This window comes from Rhinatrema bivittatum, chromosome 6 (genome assembly GCF_901001135.1).
Source record: "Rhinatrema bivittatum chromosome 6, aRhiBiv1.1, whole genome shotgun sequence".
NCBI lineage: Eukaryota > Metazoa > Chordata > Amphibia > Gymnophiona > Rhinatrematidae > Rhinatrema > Rhinatrema bivittatum.
The window spans coordinates 207,853,465-207,868,938 of record NC_042620.1 but is presented as its reverse complement, the minus strand read 5'-3'; the positions used below and the strand labels follow the sequence as shown (position 1 = coordinate 207,868,938).

General features: G+C 42.6%; 1 protein-coding gene across 2 annotated transcripts in view; it reads left to right on the top strand.

The window, feature by feature from the left end:
* Nucleotides 1-15,474, top strand: part of SH3BP4 (SH3 domain binding protein 4) — a 168,693-nt gene that overhangs the window by 120,409 nt on the left and 32,810 nt on the right. The window lies entirely within an intron of this gene.

The following is a 15,474-nucleotide window of genomic DNA, read 5'->3' as shown; positions in this document are numbered from 1 at the left end:
CTGTATCCAAACTTTTAAATTTGGATTTTGGTCTTATTTCCTTAGATCAAGAGAAGGCTTTTGATCGTGTTGATCATACTTATCATCTTAAAGTCTGAATGCTTTTGGTTTTGGGCCCAGCTTTGTCTCTTGTATCAGATTATTATATTCAAACATATACAATCTGATTAAAGTAAATGGAGGTTTAACCCCCCCCCCCCCTCTCCTGTAAAGAGAGAGATTTGGCAAGGCTGCTCTTTATCAGAGATGTTGGATTCCCTATCCATTGAACATTTACTTTGTAATTGAGGAACTATCTTTCTGGAATCTGGTAGGCCTTTTCCAGGGTGTGAGTCTTTGAAGGTGTTAATGTATGCTGATGATGTTACAAGGAGAGTGAGGTGATGGTTCTAACAAGAGTGTCAAAATACTTTTGAAAAAGTGTCCTCACCTCATTTCAACTGAGAGAAGTGAAATACTCTAATTGGGAGATTGGAAAAATATACAGCCTCCTGGGATACCAGGTGGGCTAGAATGGAATACAGTCTGTTTTAAAATGCTGAGTCTATCTAGAGAATGATGCCATTATCAAACAGAAGTGGGAGGAAATCCTAGACAAAGTTAAAGGAAGGTTGCAGAGATGGTAGTGGCTTTTATCCAATCTTTCTTTTAAGGGGGCAAGTCCTAATAATAATTCATTTAGTCACATCAGTGTTGTGGCATAGAATTACTGTTTTAGATCCAACCCCTTCTCTTCTAGAGAGAATTCAGAGAGTTTTACTGGATTTTTTTCTGGGATAGTAACCTCTGGTTAAAAGAGTATCCTTTATATTCCTGTAGTGGAAGGTAATTAGGGGCTGATGAGCAGAACAGCAGCTTTGAGGCTTCAGTCCCTGTAAAGATTATTGTTCTCTGAGAACCCTCTCTTGTTAGGGTCAAACCCCAAGGCAGTGCTTCTGATTAATGGTATGAAGTCAGGAATTTAATCTGAAACAGGAAACCCAACAGGAATATCCCATTTCCCCTGTCTTAGTTCTGTTTTCTTTAGAGCCATTACTGAGGAGAATCCAAAGTACTGAAAATATTAAAGGCACTATAAGAGATCAAGAATATAAAATATAACCAGTGCTTGCTAAATGGAACTGAGCATTAAGCCTTCCATTAAAGAAAGGTTCACAATTCTAGCTACAGCTTCAAGCAAGTTACAAACCATGAAGAACACAAAAATGGCATGGTTGAAGAGAGGAAAAAGATTACTTTAATTTACTCATAACCTCTGCCACCTTAGTAGAAGGCATATCAGGAAAATGTCCCAGACTATGGCAATAACTCCTTGCTTTGAACTAAATAGTTTAGGCTCCGCCTTGTTTAAGAAATGAAGTTTACCTACCTTGTTTTGACAGAAGTTTCAAAATGTTTTGCAATAGAGCTTAAGAACAGAAATGGAACTTTTTTTTGGGGGGGAGGGATTTATTTATATTTTAACAATTCCAACTAGTTCTTGTGGATGATTAAGAGAAGTTTGCAGTTACAGGTATCATGCTTTTTCTTTATAGCTTCAAAAGGAGACCTATAAGTAGGGCTTTGATCCTAGGGATTTATAAATTCCAATTTAGGTGTAATTTTAAGGCATTAGTTTTTGGACAGTTACTAAAAATGTGTGTTATCAGTGTTTTCACAGTGAGAAATGTAAATCTTTGCCACTTTTTAGGTGGAAACCATCTAATAGGCTGCAACAGCTCCTGTGCAAGTTGTTGATGCTTTATTAAGTTAAATTTGTGTGTTTTTTCCCTCAGCTAGTTCATCACTGCACTTAAAAAGAAATACATTCACTTACAGATAGTTTTTTACAAAATAGTTCTATTTGGCTTTGTAGGGCAAGGGGGCAGCAAGAGATCAGACTGCATTCTCTGTTCTAAGGGAAAAAAGTGGACACTTGTTTAATAGTGTTGAGCGTTCATTTTAACCAAATTTGAAAAACACAGTTAAGGCAAATTCATTTCTTTTGGGAGGGCCCAAAATAAATTGAGGCCTCCGAATTAAACTAATCCTATTCATTGTATTCGGTTAAAAAGGATCTCCTCTCAGGCCTACACCTAGACCTATAGCAGGGGCCTCACCTAGGAAATAGGCTGAGCTCCGAAGCAGGGGCCACGGTCTATGCCCGAACCAGGTCACCGCATTGGCCATGTTGGGGTGCAGCCTACGCTTGAGTGTGACACCAGGGTCTCTTCTTCGACCCGGGTTGACGCTGAGGCCAAGACCTGAGCAAAGGCCCAGGCCCCCAAAAAATTTTCCTGGGGTCAGGAAATTTCCCAACCCCAACTTGATCCGTCGGGGATCTGATGCTGCAGCATCAGATCCCCATCTCGACACTTGGGCTTTGGGCCTAGCCTGGGCTCGGGTTCTGGTCTAGGCAGAGTCCCAGGCATTGGGACCTGGCCGGGCACTGGCGTTGGACCTGGGTTTAGGCCAAGGCTCAGGTGTCAGGCCCTGGCCTCTGTGCCAGGCCCCAGGCTTTGAGCCTGGGATCTGGCCTAGTGCCAAGGCCCAGGAAGTCAGGACTCGGCTGAGGCCTAAACCCCTGACGTTGGGACCAGGCCAACACATCTTGGCCTTGAGTATTGCCTAGTTGAGATCACAGCGACCTACCGTGCCTAGGCCTGCATGAGGCCAAGTCTTCGGCCTGGGCTAGGCCTAGCTAGCGGATCCCCACCAGATCATAGGGATGTGCACAGGGACGCCATACATTGCATTCGGGATTTGTATTTGTCGGGGGGGGGCAGGTACATTGCATTCGGCAAGGGGGGCCCCCGATACGTTCATTGCGTTAATTTTATTCGTTTCCCGGCTAAAATGGAATGAACTACAACCCCCCACCCTCCTGACCCCCCCCCCCCCAAGACTTACCAAACTCCCTGGTGGTCCAGCGGGGGGTCCGGGAGCCATCTCCTGCACTCACGCCCTCGGCTGCTGGTATTCAAAATAGCGCCGATTAGCCTTTGACCTTACTATGTCACAGGGGCTACCGGTGCCATTGGTCGGACCCCTGTCACATGGTAGGAGCAATGGTGCTCCTACCATGTGACAGGGGCCGACTAATGGCACCGGTAGCCCCTGTGACATAGTAAGGTCAAAGGCTATCGACGCCATTTTGAATACCAGCAGCCGAGGGCGTGAGTGCAGGAGATGGTTCCCGGACCCCCCGCTGGACCACCAGGGAGTTTTGGTAAGTCTTGGGGGGGGGGGTCATGAGGGTGGGGGGTTTGTTTAAATTCGCTCCTTTAGACGGCCGAATAATTCGGCGAAGATTTGTTTTATTCGTGGGGAATCGCGATACGTTTCGCTTCCCCATGAATACAACGAATATGGCCCTATACGTTGCGGATTACCAATACATAGGAAACGAATGCACACCCCTACCAGATCATATAAATGGGTGCTAGGGGAGATCCTAGCCCTGGTATTTTTCCGGGTGGGAGGGGATGGGTGGTGGGGACCAGTGGTCTTGTTTCCATTTATTTTGATGATTTTTTTTTTAAACAAAAGAAATGAATTAAACATTAAACAAAACGAAATTCGTGTGGGAAAACCCTCCTGAAAAATAACTGAAAAAGAAAACACATTTTTTGCCCCTGCACATCCCTTTTAGTTAATCTTCCCTTCAACCATAATTGCATTAGAGCCAATTTTTTTTTCTTCAATGAAGGCGACAGAGCCAAAAGGATAGTTAGGGAGATGACAGATAAAAGACTTTTGAAGACAGCATTTTCTGGCTTTAAGCTCTGCTACCATGATTTAGGTACCACTGGTTTCAGCTCCCTCATGCTTGCTACTCTCTTCTCCTGGTCCCCTTTTGGTCTTGCTGGCATGTTTTTCTGACTGCAGTCTCACAGCTTCTCTGTTCCTGTTTCTTGCTGGTTTTCTGATTTGGCAAACATTGGTGATTGAATCTCATATTTGAATGAAGATGCTGATGGAGGACATTTATTTATTTTCCAAATCTAATATGTGATTTATGGACAACTTTAAGGATATCCCCTGAAGAAGCTGAATATGGCAAAATATATCTAATCTTTATGAAGATTGATAAATTGGTTCACTAGTAACTACTATAACTTTGTTTGATTTGTTTTACATTTTACAGTATCTGTTAAATTTTGATCATTCTGTAGTCTTTTTGGATTCTTACCAGTGGTGATTAAATTTTGTTTTCTTTCCCCTTTTTTCTTTATTTTTTCTCTTTGTTTTATAACTTAACTTTTTCATTGTTTGCATCTTGTTTTTTTGATAGTTTTTGTATGTTCTCCTGTGTTTATATGTATGTTTATATGTTTTAATTTCCATTAGTGTCCAGTTATTGTTACTGTTAATATTTATTTTCTTGTCAAATTGTCATTCATTATTATTTTGTTAATATCTTTTTTTGTTTCTATGATTATTCATATTTTGAGTGGCTTTGGGTTGTTTGAAATATTGATATAATTGTGATTGGAGGAATTGTTCTATATTATGTTTTGATGCTTTAATATATTTGCAACAAATTATATGAATAAATCTTTTGGGATATAGCTTTAAATTGTCAATAGAAATTTAAAACAATTATACTGAGCAGAACTTAACACTTTCCACACCCCAGGGACCATAACAGTAAAAGAGGCTTGCTACTCTTCCCTTCCAATCTCCCTCAGCAGAGTCAATAGCAGTAGGAAAAATAAAAAACATAGTTGATTTAAACCCATAAAGTCAGCCAGTTTTTGGTTTCATTTCATCCCAATAGATATAGGAAGATGGTGTGTATATCCTCCTTACAGGGGCATGGCAGAGCTATGATATGCCCACCCCACACTTTTTGTGTAAGACTTATTTTAGCTAGGGTATCCAACTTGTGAGACTTGGTCTTGATGAACCCGCACGTCTTCAGGATAAGCTACGTTGCTTACCTATAACAGATGCCTTATGAAGGCGATAATTCACCATTCACACATTTTCTCTTACGTCCCCTTTGAAGGAATTGTCCTTTTAATCAAAGCTGCTATTTAAAACTGAGCGGAGTAATGGAGCTGCAGCTGTGTGAGAACTGCACATAAGCACTGAAAGTCCTTCACATTTTTCCAGAAAGTTCTTGGAATGTCTGTCCATTCAGTGCCAAGCATGTGATCCATTTATGTGATTGAACTACTATTTATGGAGAATACCTGTTATAAGTAAGCAGTTTTGCTGTCTTACCAGTGGGCTCCAGCAGGAACTGGTTTTCAGCTAGTACTCTGGCGTGTATTTGTTTGTGGTATCAGTTGTGTGCTTATCTGTCAAAAGTTGTGGTCAGCTGCTTTACTGGTATCTTTCTATCAAACTATTTTTCTTCATTTGTGAATCCATGTTGACACTGTGTTCCTCATTAAGCATTTGGGATACGGACTTGAATTCTCTTTCTTTTCCAGAGGTGAGGTGTTTCATGCAGTCATAGTTCTTCCTTTATTTTCACTTAAAGTGCCTTTTATATAGATCACTTCCCAGTTCATTGGCCTAAGCCATCAAGACATTACAGTCACATATACAAGAGTTAAATGGAAACTTACATAAATTGATGTAGGAAGAAAAACCTTTGCTGACCAGCTGGTTATATGCCTAGTAGCTGACTGGTATATGGAGATTCTCTACTAGCTTATTAACTCTCAGGTTCCATTAGTTTTTTCTAGTTGGGCCTCGATCTTGCTGTCTGCTTTCAGGGCTTTGCTCTTCTCTCAGCTTTCTAGCTCTGATTTCTTTGATTCTTTTCCATCTGTGTTCTTTACTTTGCTCCTTTCTTAATTTCATAATTACTTTCACTTGGCTTTGCAAACCAGATTCTTTTAATATTACAACTTCAATAAGCTTGCCCCATAGTGAGATCTGGAGCTCCCTCTAGTGACGAGCTACCTTAATTTCAGAAAAAAAATATCCCTCACAACCTATTTTATGAGTCTCTTTGTTCATGTTCTTAATAGCTTTTGGTGCTGTTTTGATTCAAGGCGCAGATTTAACTCTGTCAATAAGCAGGATTAAATCAGCCATAAGAAGTGGATAACATCAGACAGGGCCAACACAGACCCAGCTGTTAAGCATGCATGGGAGTTCCCATGCGTGGTAACTGCCTCATGGTCCCCTCTGTCTTTCTATGTCCAGGATGCCACACGGATGAATTCCCATTCTCTGTCTTAAAATCTTTGTACATTTTATCTTTTGACTCAGATTTGCAATTTTGACTCGCGCTGCTTCAATAGCCCCTCAAACAGAACTTTTAAACTATCAATGTTATGATTAGTGTGTATGTGTACCCTTGGCCCGAAGTGCAAGTTGATACAGCCTGTGGGGAGGATCCCCACAGGTCCACACCGTCAGGAGGCGAGGTGTTGGAGTGTAGGAAAGCTCTGTGCACAGTTGAGGGGAGAGCCCCAGAGACCAGGAGATGACCCCCGTAGGGTAGCAGTCTGTAGATTGCACTTGAAGAGGCTGAAGAGATCACGGGAGGATGGGCACCCGAACAGCCAAGCAGGATATTCTCTGATGGTGCAGCCCAAGGGGCGGAGCCACAGCACAGTGGGTGTAGAGGGAGAAAGTAGGCGAACCCCCCCCCCCAGGGGCGGAGAGCCGAAGTCCAGTAGCTCATGTACTCAGGTACCTGGAGATCGGAAGGTAGCTGGCTGAGTAATGGCAAAACAGGCCTGTGGAGCGGGACAGCTGTCAATTGTAGAATCACAAGGAGCAAGCCCCAAGGAGCGGGGAAGCTCAGGGGAGTAGGTGAGCACGGCCCCAGGAGCAGGAAGGTGCAAACAGTCTTTGAAGGATACGGCGCAACCCCGAGGAGCGGGGAAGGCCGGCTGAGAACTCACAGGTCGCTGCAGTAGTTTCCAAGGAGAGCCGAGGTAAAGCAGGAAGCCAGATGGAACCCAAGAGGCGCGGGGCCAGCCCGAGGAGCAGGGTAGGCCAGGGAATATGTCCCCATAGCGCGCACACTGACCCCCGAGGAGCGGGTGCCAGATAGGGTCCACGATACAAGCAGGAGCGGCTTCTCAGGAACAATGCAGGTGTAGGACTCGTACGGAACTTGTTGCCAAGTCGGCTTGCTAGGGGTGAAGCAGGAGCTTAAATACCGGAGTCTGATGACATCATCAACAGAGGACGCCTTCGAGGTTCCCGCCGAAGTGGCTTCAAAGGTGGGACTTGTGACATGTGCGCCTAGGAGGACCCGACATCAGAGCCGGAAGTAATGGTGTTCATGCCTCCATGAGGAGGCCCGCGGAACGCGGCAATGCAGAGGCCTGTGCAGCAAGGAACCCCCCCCCCCGGAGAGGGCAGGAAAGCAGAACAAGCTGTGAGTACTCGCGGTTGCAGCCGTCTGCGACCAACAGGCATAACAACCAAAAATGAAAAGAAGTTAGAAAGAAGAAAAGATATGAAGAAGTCAAGGGTAAAGAACTCCATGGTGTGGTTACAGGATGTCCATCACAGACACCCCCTCCATGCACTTCTGCTGCTTGGGCCTAGACTAAATGCTCTGAATTTCTCTAAATGCAGAAGGATATCTTCATGGGTGCTTCAGATCCATGCGTGGAAGAAGGAGGACCTGCTAAAGTCTGCCTCAGGCAAGGCCCCCAAAGCCTAATCATGAGGGTAGACACTCTGTATCATGGAGTGTAGCCTTGGTGAACTCCCAGTGCTATAAAAAGCATCCGAGATCATGTAGATATTTAGATATTTTATTTATATTCCACTTTCAGACACTTCAAAGCATATTATATACAGGTACTGGGAGTTGGCCTCCCCTTCTTTTCACAAATCAACTGAGATTTTTTTCCCTGTTTGTGCTAGTTTCTGGATCTGTCACAGGTCAGGGTCTGAGTTTGATGTGGAATCCTAAGGCACTAGAAAAGGTATAAGGAAGAGAGCCTAAGTGGCACAAGGGATCCCCTCCAGGACTATCTCCCTTGGCACTGAAGAAGTCAGCACTATTGGCATAGAGATTTGCTGGGCTGACCCTGATTAGGAGCCAAGAAGAATATCTTCAGTCTCCTTGATGAGGAGTTATTTGGCACAGATAGCATTGTATTTCATGGTGAGGAGGACCTCCATGGTGCCAGTCAGCCTCTTTCCTTCTGAATACTTTGGACCTGGTGCCATCAAGAGCACTTTCAGTTACAGTAGCATGGAATCTACTGATATAGACTGAGGTAGTCTGTTCCCTCTGCATGGATCATCCTGGCGCAGGATCTATTTTCAATCTACTACAAGGAGTCCCCCCAAGGCTCCTCTCTTTCCTCAACCTTGTTCAACATTTACCTCCTGCCCCTCTGCAACCTCCTCTCAGACTTCTGCCTCAAACACTACATATACACAGATGACGTACAAATCGTCATCCCAATCACAGACTCACTACCTAAAGCCATAAAAACATGGGAAGCCTCTCTTGCAGCCATCAGCAACTTCCTCTCAAGTCTCAACCTTGCACGCATCACCGCAAAAACAGAAACCTTAATAATAACTCCTCCACACAACCATTTCATCTCTAATCAACACAATACTCCCCTAAATTCAATTCTTACATCTCAACATGCAAGGAATCTAAGAATCATCATAGACTATCAACTCGACCACAAAAAATTAACACCACCCTCAAGGGATGCTACTTCAAACTGCAAACCCTAAAAAAAACTGCAACCACTATTACATTTCAGCGATTTCCGGACAATACTTCAGTCCACAATATTCACAAAAATAGACTACTGCAACTCGCTACTCCTTGGCCTTCCAAAAAACACCTTCTCCTCCCCCTCCAATTGCTGCAGAACGCAGTTGCACGCATCCTCACCAACACTCGTAGGAACGAACACATAACCCCAATCCTCAAAGAACTACACTGGTTACCTATCCAACAGCGCATACAGTACAAAACCCTCACAATAATACACAAATCCCTACACAACACACATATAAACTGGCCCCATAGCACCTTCTCCTTCCACAACACAAACAGACCCACCCGTTCACGCTACCAAGCAACCTTAAACATTCCCTCACCCAGACTCACCCACTACAGTGCCACCAGGGAACGTGCCCTATCCATTGCCGGCCCCATACTCTGGAATTCTATGCCCGCTGACATGCGCCAAGAACACTGCCTGAACAAATTTAAACAAAATCTAAAGCCTTGGCTCTTCACACAAGCATACTCATGATCTCAAGGACACCACACTGCATCCTATTACACTACCCTGCATCCTATAACACCCCTACTCTCTGCCCTCTCAATAACCTACACCCCCTTCACATACCTTAACACCTCACCACACAGTAGCTCTCTTCACGGAGAATACTAAACTCCACCTTACCCTAATTTATCCTACTGAAAACGGTCCAATCCACGCTCCCAATGATATTATGACATTATTTATGCCAGTCATTTTAGATATATATGTACATTATTATTATATTATTTAGCAACTCCCATTGGTCAAATTATAAACCTGTTACTGCTGCACGAATCAAATACATTCTGCTTAGCTGTTTTTGTTAAACAGTTAAACTGTTATTATAGTTACTCTGTAAAAGCTGTTATATGGGTTACACTGTAAAGCTATGTTGCTGACTCCATGTTGACTGTAAACTGATATGATGTCCAACAACAAATATCGGTATAGAAAAACCTTAAATAAAATAAATAGGCCAAGATGCCATCTGTTTCACTTGTATGGATCACTCAAACCTTCCATGCAGGAAAGCAGAGCCTTGTAGCAAAAAGAAGCAGTATTGGTGCCAATAGTGCATTGATGCTAAGTATATTCTGTGCCCCAGTGCCTGCTTCACTAAGTGAAGCGCTGCAGTATCTTGTGAGGAAGAACCTATCTTGGTATCAGAGGATGATGTATCCTGCTTTCTCCAGCAAAGAGAGCTCTCTCTGCAGATTGCAACCCAGCTTTCTGAGAAGGTGAGGAATTTCTTCACCTCCTTACCTTCTGAGAACCAGAGAGGGAGGCTGGAAGAAATTTTCCTGCACATTAGGGTTCAGGGCAGTCCCCAGGATGTCCAAGTTTCCTCTCGAGTGGCAACGAGTCCATTCAATGTTACAATTAGTTCTCTTTCCCTCAGGGAGTATTCCACTAGGGATTCAGAGGGGGAAGATACGGAGTCAGTTTAATCGTAGTTCCATCAGAGCACCAAATACCCAGGACTGACTTCCAATTCCTCTTTGAAGTTTACCTCTGTAAACTATCATTAAAATCAGCTACAGTACTTAAAGATTGGAGAGTGGCCAATTCAATACCATTTTTTAAAAAGGGTTCTGGGGTGATCTGTGAAACTAGACTGGTGGGCCCAACATTGGTGCCAGGAAAAACGATTGAAAGTATTCTAAAGAACAAAATTACTGAACATATAGATAGAAATAGTTTAATAAGACAAAGTCAAAATGGATTTAGTCAAGGGAAGTCTTGCCTCACCAATTTGCTATATTTTCTTTGAAGGCATGAATATGCATAACTATACAAAATGAATCAACACTTATGAGGAACCTAATCTTTTACACTAAAGTCATTTCAATAATACATTCTTAGGGAAATCGTATCAGAAAATAATGTGCTCTTGCCCACAAAGGGCTGCAACCCTTTGTGGGCAAGAGCACAAAGGGTTGCAGCCCTCATTTACTCTTTCCCAATATTTTTTTATATTTTTTAAAATTGCTTCAATCATGCATTGTGTATCACCAACTTAAAAAACCCTTATAAAAAGTGCAAGAATTTTCAAATCACTTATAAACCACTTATCTTGAATTTTGCCTGACACCGCGGTGTTCCAATCTTTCATCCGCTATACTCTATTGTTAGTCCACTGTTTTCCTCCTTATGATAAATACTCGTGCAAATGCACAGCAGAAGGCTTAGCAAAGACAGAGAAAAAGAGAAAACTCACCCGGACGACAAAACAGTCTCCTCCAACACATTCAAAATATTTATCAACTCATGCATTTGCATTGGCCTTTAAGGAAATTACATAATAAATCCCCTGAGGAAGATTGTGACATCAGTCGAAACATGAATCATGTCCGGAAAGCTTTGAATTATGTTCTATAAGCCTTTTTTTGGCTCAGTTTAAATGTTTCATCAATTGGGCTAAGTATTCTCTCTTCAACATTTTTGTTGTGGGAATTTTAATAACTTTTGGGTAGTTTAAATGTGGGAACTTTATTGCTCTTTCATGAGAAATTTCGAAAAAACCTTTTTGGTAGTTTAAGTAATATGTTTATTAAAATAGGTTTTGGGAATAAAGATTGGAAATAAATCTAGCAAAATGACAATAAATGATTGAATATATCATACCGCTCTGAAGGCTGAACACAGCTTGCGGCCCATTGCGTGGCGAGAGGCTGCAGATTAAAATTTGAGAGCGATTTTTATGATATTGTCATTTGCTTTCAAAAAATTGTTCTTTAGACTTTAGTGATTGGATTGTGATCCTTTTCACATCTCTTTATGCTTTGATGTTTGATTAATTTGAGAGGTGGTCTGAGTCTTTAAGTAATTACATTTTAAATTAATACAGAAAAAAGTTATTACTTAAAGATGCTGAATTTTAAATACTTTGAGCAGAATTTCCCTAGAAGTTCACTGTAAGAGTGTCCCACTCACTCTCCCTACTCCCCTGGCCACTTTTCCCTCTCAGGCCCCAACTCCTCCACCTGCCAGTATCTCTCCCCGCCACCTCTAGGTTCAACCACTTCCACTCTATTGCCAGTCCCAGAGTTTGACCCCGTTCTCAGTACTGCCCCTCACACAGGCTCAGTCTTTCACACATGCTCCCTCTCTCTAATACACATACATACACCCTAAAACAGGCTCCCTCACTCTCTTGCGTGCACGCACACACACATCCCTTCATACAGGGTCCTCTCTCTTGCATACACACCCACACAAGCTCCCTTGCTCTTTCACACATACATCCTCACACAGGCTACCTATGTCTCTCTCATGCACCCCTTCACAGAGGCTCTGTCTCACACATACACAATCCCTTCACACAGGCTAGCACCCTCACATACACACTATCCCTTTTTCATACACACGAGCTCCCAATCTCTCACACACATACACACTCCTTCACAATCTCCTCATATAGGCTCCCTCTCTCTGAAACCCACACTCAAGCATCTCCCCCCCCCCCCCCCCCGCTGTCTTACCCCCTGTGCTCTCTCTCACACTCTTCTGCTCTCACATCTCTCTCTCTCTCTCTCTCTCTCTCTCTCTCTCTCTCTCTCTCTCTCTCTCTCTCTCTCTCTCTCTCTCTCTCTCTCAGGAGCCTTTATCTTCGCCGTGAGTTTTAGCGGGCCCTACGTTTAGATTGATGTGTAACCTGATCTTGCAGTTACTGACCTTGAAAACTGTGTTTCTTGTGGCAATTTGTTCTCGCGTAGGGTTTCCGAACTGCAGGCTTTGTCTTGCCAGGAGCCATTCTTCCAGGTGACTCCAAGGGCGGTACAGCTGTGTACTGTTCCTTTTTTTTTTTTTTTTTACCAAAGATGGTCATTGAGTTTCACTTGAATCCATCTATCTCCCTGCCTTCTCTGGACAGAGATAGAGATATAGAAGAGTATAGTCTGTTGCGACCCTTGGCTGTCAAGAAATGTATTGTTAGGAATCTGGAGGTTACTAAGCCTTTACGGAAGACGGATTGCCTGTTTGTCCTTCACAGCGGTAAAAGGCAGGGAGAGCCGGCCTCATGGGCTACAATTGCTCGCTGGATTAAGGAGGTAGTCATGGCTGCATATGTTGATGCAGGGAAGCCGTTACCTAGTCAGGTCAGGGCTTATTCCACTGGGTCTCAGGCAGTGTCATGGGCGGAGGTTAAATTGTATCCTGTCGACATTTGCCGAGCTGAGATGTGGTCCTCTTTTCACACTTTTTCAGGTATTATCATCTGGATGTGCAAGCCCAGGAGGATGCAGCCTTTGCACATGTGGTTTTGACTGGACCGCAGGCAGCCTCCCACTTTATTGGGGAGTAGCTTGGCTGCATTCTCCTGTTCTGGAGTCATCTGACTGGATGCTAAGAAATGAGAAATTACTACTTACCTGATAATTTCCTTTTCTTTAGGATAGTCAGATGAATCCAACTTCCCTCCTTTATCTGCCAAATGATTGTATTATGGTTCTGCGTAGCTTCGGGTTACAGGGATTACTGGTTAATGTTCGTCCAGTCCCTAATCTTGTGTTAATACAGTCTTGTCTGAGCTTAGTGTTGCCTGTTAACTGAGTATTGAAATGGTTATCTGTTTTTAATCAAGTTTTGCTAGTTTCTCTGCAGTTGCTTTTGAAGAGAATACTGGCAGGTTGATGTCACTGCAGGGATTTATATACTGTGACGTCAGTTTGCTCCGTCTCCATCTGCTGGTAGAGGTGTATAACCCACTTGTTCTAGATTCATCTGACTGTCCTAAAAAAAAAAAAAAAAAGGAAATTATCAGGTAAGTAGTAATTTCTCATTCCGGGCGGAGCAGGCATTTTTGATATGGCACGCCCCTGAGGAATCCGAAGCTGTGTGTTGCTAAAGCATTCATGTGAACTGGATTGTGCACTTGAGCACAAGACCCATCTGCTAATTTAGAGTGCTTATGATGTGTCTGAATTAATTTTTAATTTGTGGGAATAAAGCTATTGGGCCATGCAATTGAAAAAAATAATTAAAAAATTCAAATCCTGTCATATTTCCTATTTTACCATGCGCCACAATCTGTATCATCAGCGCAGAGATAATGGCTAAATCCCAGGCTTTGAATTTGCAACACAACTGGGGCTAAATAGAAATGAAATAATAGTAGAGTCAAAATTAACTCTTGTACTCTGTAATGTAAATATTTACAAGGAGATACTTCAGTCCCTCAGCTTACTTGATATGATTGATTTGTCAGTAAAGATAGGAATCATGCTAGAGCAATGCCTTCAAAGCCTAGTTCTGCAAGGTACATTAAAAGCAGTTGATGATCAACTTGATCAAAAGCTGTTGTCATTTATATAAAATTATGAATGCATCATTACCTCCAGCCTCTTGATCTCTGATCTCATTAATAAGGCCATTAGTACCGATTCTGTTCTGTGCCCTGCATAAAATGACAACCTAAAATGATATTCTAAAAATTTTTTTTCCAGAAAGTTCCAAACTTTATTGTGTACCACGTTTTCCATAGCCTTACCCAAGATTAGAACCCAGCGGATAACAAGTAATAACTCCCAGGTCTAAAGAAGGTTTTATTTCAATAAATGACATATCCTTGCTCACTTTAAAATAAAAGGCCTATCAATAAACCAGTGCTAATTACAGTTTCAGATGCTTGGACAGTCTTAATTCAAATGTAATTATTAGCCTCAAGGGTATCAGATGTTACACAAAAGTGCTAATTCTCATCATTAATAAAGATTTTTCCACTTCTAAATTGCAAACTTTACTGAAACCCAAAAATGAACTGGTTGGCAATGTTGGAAAGTTCATTTCCTGTACTCATAGAGCAATAAATTCATCCACATTATCACAGTGTAATTAATTGTTCTTTTCACCATCAATTATTGAATAAGAAACCTCAGTAGTAACCTCCCTGGTGGCTAAATACCTTGATTGGCTGGGAGAGACCCAGGTCATCAGTGATTCACTGGAAGCAGTTTGCATTGCCTTTTTGTTGGTATTTCTGCATGGAAGTTGAAGTCTCCTAACATGAAAAGTTTATGGGTTGAAGTAGCAAACTAATGCAGGAATGGAGAATTGAAGAAAGGAGTCAGATTGACTGTCTGGGGATGGTTGATTATGTCTAGTTTAAGAGCATCATATCCTTGGAATTTTAGAAGACAGTCTTGAGTTGCCTGTCTACTTGTCTGTGACCAGGTTGAGGGCCAGGAATTTGGTGGAAGATAGCTACAGCCTGTCCCCCTCCCCCCACAACTCATGGTTTGTGATGGATTTGGCAACTAGTGAGCAGAGCCGAGAGGATGAGAATGTTACCTTCCCCTATCCAGATATCAACGAGTCATAAATTATTCTGTTAGGTTGGAATTGAGGGAATCTTTGTTTACTAACCATGCATTGAGTAATCCAAGCAATGGAGAGAGGTTTGGAAATATTGAAGATGGGGATTGGCGTGGGGGGGGGAAGGGAGGGGGACAAGACTAGTGTTGATTATCTACAAGGTGATAGGCATGAAGTATCTGGTGTGGGCTCGTTTTGGGGTGTAGGTTTTCTTCTTCCCAATCCCCACAGGTAGGGCAGTTTTGTAGAAACACATTTTAGTGTTTTATAAAGTGAAAGCACTTGGGACTAATGTAGTTGAGGATTGGCGTGATGGTGGTTCAGAGCTGTGGCGTTGGTTATAGTAAAGTGAGTAAAGAGACAGATCTATGCATAGGCATGAGAGATGAAGAGCAAAGGAAGGCCTGGCTTAGTCAGTTAAGGGAAAGCAATGATCCTTTGCAGCTTCTCAAAT